Raw genomic sequence first — 5,430 nt, 5'->3', positions numbered from 1 at the left:
CGCCTCGCAAAAATCGTCTGTTAGAATAAAACAAGACAATAATAGGATTTGAAAAAAAGGTTTTCCTGCTATGACGAGCTCAGCCTCAGCGTAAACAAATGCAAAGTGTGGACTTTTAATAAAACAGTAATGCCATTTTTGTTTTACTCACGGAACGATTACCCTTGGCCATAGGCAGACCTGAAACGAAAGGAAAATCCTCTGTAATAAGGGGCCTTAAACTAGGCCTTAGATGATTGCTAGTTTGGACAATTAAAGGCGCTTAACTAAAGAACGCCTATTGCTCTTCCACACCCCCAACGTAATGTCCGCATTTTCTTTTGAGCTTTTTAACGTTTAAATGTTGTCTTACTTCACAACTTACGCTTTAAAATTTTATTACAATTCGACCTTTGTATGCTTTTTTTTCATAACGAAGTACTTAACAACACTCATATCAGTGTTTTTTTTCTGGGGGAACAAATCGCATTACAACCTTTTTAGATGAAATTATCGACCTCAATTAATAATGACGGTACTTCGGAAGATCGCCTCCTATTAGTTCTTACAATCATAAAATATTTGTTTAAATGGTGCATTTTAATATTAACACACTAATTTGATTGTGTCCAGTGAATAAATGTGGGCATTTGTGCTGGGCACAATTGACCCATTCATCTTAAATTAGACATGACGTAAAATAGGCTCCTTTGACAGTAATCGGGATACTCGAAAGTTGCTGCTTTGTGCCTAATGCATTATGCAAACTCATACCCCACTCATTTTTGAGTGAAAGATGCAATGGATGCTGCAGGGATGAAGACAACTTTGTGTTTGCCTAGCACTGTCTCGGAAACTTATTCGAGTGATTATGCTCTGTCAAAATGCCACTGATATACACATATAATTGCCTGAACTCTTGAACAAGGCTGTTGCTGGTACTACGGAAAAGTGAAAATTGAAGTGTAGATAGCAGTTAAGGCGAGTCCATATGCATTAGATTAATATGGGAAAGAACTAATCAGGAGGAAAACGCAGTTCGCAGCCACTCATGCCCTTAGTATTTTGCTATTCTCCTGCGGCGTTATTCACACCTGCATTTAAGTAGCGGTTAGTCACCGTTTAGCGTCAATTGCTGAAAGGTTGGCAGGTTAAAGCATTATGAAGCAACTCATTTAAAAGGAACGGTGCGAGAAGGCTTGGGAAGGCCAAACTCAACTCACCCCCAGCCACGAGACGCCCTCTCCTCCCCCCACCTCCCCTCCTCCCCGCGTTTCCTCAACAGGGGAGGATGCGACTAGCCAACCACTCCACTCGGATTAGCCAACCTGACCGCGATTGGCTGTTGTGATATTCCCATACTTAGGCTAATGACGAGGCTTTCACTTCAGGTATATGTGAATTAGAACAATAAACAGATTAACATTTTTGGAGTTGATGAGATTAATGCAGCCGTTAATGGGTCCCATCTAAGTCGTCAAGATAAGGTTTGTTTAGTCGAAAGAGTGGAAATTCTAAATCAGATGATATTTCTCCACTGCCATTATAAGCTGAAGGTGAAAGCTTGTTTAGGTAATATTTCAAAGTAAATGGGTTATGGTTGTCTTACGCCATGCAACGTAATAAGAGGTAACTAAGTCCTTTTCGTGTTATGGATTTTAATATTATCCAACACTACTTAACTCATTTAAATTTTGGTTTAGGAAGTTCTTTTCGGTACAAATACTCTTTAGCAGGTTTATGTAGCACTATCGAAAAAGTTCCTGTTGAGGCTTGTCACCATTGAGCGCAAACTGACCACATTCTTATGCATCAAACCCATTGTAATCTTATGTATCATCCTGGATAAAATAATTCCGTCAGGATTAATTAAAGCAAATTAAACATAACGCACAAAATTAGCAATGCATTTTGTTTTTTGAACCTTCAGATTATTTAGTCTGCATTTGAGCAACTGCATTGGCGGTTTCTTTTCGAGTGGAAGTTAATAAGAATATCTGCTTCTTTAAAGAAATAGCATTAAGCATACCTATGTACATAAAATGGGATAATATTTGAATATTTAATTCGCACGATGGTCTTAAAAGTGTAAGCAATTGTAGAGTTACATTCAAAGCCACTGGTCGAACCATACTTCCGATTTTACTTTTTCCGAAGCATCAATTAGGTGGGCTAAGTGGATGGCGAGAAAGAGTGGAGGTAACTTTTACACCACCATCACTCCTCGAATCGGGAAACCGCGAACTCCAATGACTCGACATTTTCGCTTCTGCAGTTAACCATTAGTAAGAGCGTAGGTGAAAAAGGCTTGGAGCGTTGAGCTCGGCCTTTCATCTACCCGCATTCACTTCACCCATTCTCATGCAAATTAGATGAAACCGTTTTTTTATAATCTTCTCAATGTTCACTTTTCTTTGAATAAATTAAGTTTTTGTTCATTGCAGTGTGGACTCAGGCGAAGGAAAGACGAAATTATTGTGGCTGTTCAGAATTCAAATACACATGCGCAAATAAATATAACAAATATTGTAAAAATAAATATTAATAATTTTCCTTTAAAGATAAAATAAGAAATATAACAGCCGATCAATTTTGTACGTAAATTTTTTACCAGGCATTTTCGCTGATTGAAAATAGGCATGTCAGTCAAGCTTTTCCCTATTCAAGGCATCAGTAGGTCATAATAGGAGCCCCTAATCATCTGATAAAGATAATCTGTTTTTATCAGTTAAAAGTCGTCTTTCTTTTACGCAAATTGAGGGCACAATCCAGAGCAGTTAAAATTTATTCGTTGTGAAAAAGTATAATCTTTATGCTGAACGTTGTTGGGAAAGTCGCTAAGGGCCAAGTTGTGGTAATCGTTTGGGTTCCATTTAGTCAGGCCTACATTGATTGTTAGACTACTCGGAATTTGCTAAAATGAGAAAAATTCGCAATGAATTGAAATTTTTATTTAAATAGTACTTACATTTCTACCAATCAGCCTATGATGCCGCAAAATGGAGAGACGGCGATAAACACAAAACCGAACCATGATATGAGCATTACAGATGAGTAAAAATCTTGACCTTATTCTCTGATTTTCCTAGCATTTAATATCCTTTAAAAAACTTGAAGTAATGCGAAGACATCATGTCTACTGGACTAAATCGAGTAAAATGTTGGCTTTGGCATTCAAAGTTGATGGGTCACTTCGGTACCACTAAATGGTACATAGCACTAACAATTAGTTCACTGTCGCGTTTTAATTAGGCTTTATGATTTCCTGTGATTTCCTTTCCACGCCTACTACAAGAACTCTATTCCCCTTCCATCGTTTTGATATTTCCAGTCTTTTTTACTTTATACCTCATCGCTACAATGGCTCAATCATTGAACAAGTCCACGACTCAAATAACTCCTGGCCAACACCGCATTTAAACCTTACAGAAGGAAGACATCTATTGTGCACAACATAGTAATCATCAAAACCGTGTTCACTTCTGCCAATCAAATGAGCCTCCAGTTCTGCACAGCGACCAGGAATTTAAAAATATCGAAATCATGGGTAAGTAAGTGCTTACAGTATTTACGTGAGGTATAATGGCCATCTATGGTGGCAGGTAGTTATGTAGCCCCGAATCAGGGAATGGGAATGACATCCAAAAATACTCCCTTAAAAATAATACATCCATACAGGGTTTTGAGTTTCGACCAATCTGCCTACAAATGGCATTTAACACTAGTAATGCACTGTCTCTGGAAAACGGACCAGTCTGAACCATTGCCAAATAGATGCGTTCCTAGGCTGCAGGGCACAAAAGAGTTATGACAGAATCGCATGTCTTCTCACTGAGATAGTACACTACTGAAGATAGTCATTTCTCGCCCGGAAGATTTTAAGTCCAATTACAGTGAGATTGTTGAAGTAAAAGTGTAAAAAAAGGGAGGGCCATGAGCGATGTCTGAAGGGAAGAATACGTGCTTTATCTATGATACAAAGTTATATTTAGCATGGTGGAAAATAAAAAATAATGCAATCATAATTTTGAAAGATACAAGATTGAGAATTAAGGGAGCAAACTACTGCAATGTACAAGCAGATGCAATTCTTTGCCGGAGAAGCGACTCTATTTTGACGTTCTGGAAGTTTCTGCACCTGAAGTCTGAATTTCGAGCTTTCTAGGGTGCTTTGCAGCTCATTCTCAGTGATTCTATCCTTGTTGGTCAATATAACAATGGACACACCTAGCATGCACTAACATTCGCTTTAAGGGTAAGAACACTCCGAAAGGCGAATATGCGAGAGCGGTAACCATCACCCGTATACTTCGGTGTCCCAACACTTTAATACAGAAAGAACGCACTTAGTGTGTACTCAGATTGTCCTCAGCAAAGGCTTCGATACTGAAGTCTTTATCACCAAGTTTTTCTGGTTAGGGGGGTCGCCATATTTGTACTTATGCAGAGCAAATAAGATAAAAAGAAAACTATAGAGGAAACGAATGCTAGATGTCAATGCGAGCTGTAGCCCGTACGTGAATTTAAAACATCTCTTCAAAAGTGGACTGGTTTGCAGAACCCTTGGAACTATATTAAGATCTTGCTTTTAGTTGTAGAAGATTAAAAAGAAATCCAGTGTGATGCAGCCAGACATTGCGTCTCATGCAAATATGCAAGAAGTCAATATCATTAACCATGGAAAACATAAAAACCACAAAAATTTTAATCTTTCCAAGAGAAAAAGCTATTAGCAACTAGTTTTGGGGCTTACGATCCATTGTTTTAAACTGTTCAAAAATAACACAATTTTCGAATATTGAAGCAATTATGTAGGCGTTGGCTGCAGCTGGTAGCAAGAAGCTCAGCTGAAGTCATCCCTACTCCAGTACGTTAGTTGTTCGTTTAACACTTATTTTTAGTAATAAATCACTTAAGTACCCCGCCATTGTGCTTTCACCGAGTAGACTGGCCTCCGGGTAATGCCAATAGCCCCAATCCCTATTGCATGTCGAATGCATGTTTTGCCCGAGTTTTATACCTTCTCTCGTCCTCAGGGTGGTCTCTGAAAGCTCCACTACCGCCATTCTTGCTAAGCCTTTACTTTCGCCACCCATAACCTTAGCAGGACGCACTGAGGGTAATTGTTCTATCAATAGTCGAGAAAAGGGCTTACAGTGTAATTTATCGTCCCAAGACTCCCTGAAGACGAAAGAAGATACAACACTCGGGCGGAATACATATTTTCAGCACGGAGAAGGTGTCTGGGCTATTGGCATGGCCCAAAAGGCCAGTCCACCCAGTGAGGTACAAGGGGCTACTTCAAAGTACAAAAGTGGCGCCTCCCCAGAACCGAGGGATAAACCACTATCGTATTACAGTAACTATTCTGCACAAATGCTGTACACGTTTGAAATTTCAAAGACTATTTTATTAGTTAGGAACGTAGTACCATAGCATTCAAATTATCCC

This window comes from Echinococcus granulosus, assembly GCF_000524195.1.
Source record: "Echinococcus granulosus chromosome Unknown EG_S00191, whole genome shotgun sequence".
Classification (NCBI taxonomy): domain Eukaryota; kingdom Metazoa; phylum Platyhelminthes; class Cestoda; order Cyclophyllidea; family Taeniidae; genus Echinococcus; species Echinococcus granulosus.
The sequence above is the reverse complement of the archived record's forward strand: the minus strand, read 5'-3'. Positions refer to the sequence as shown.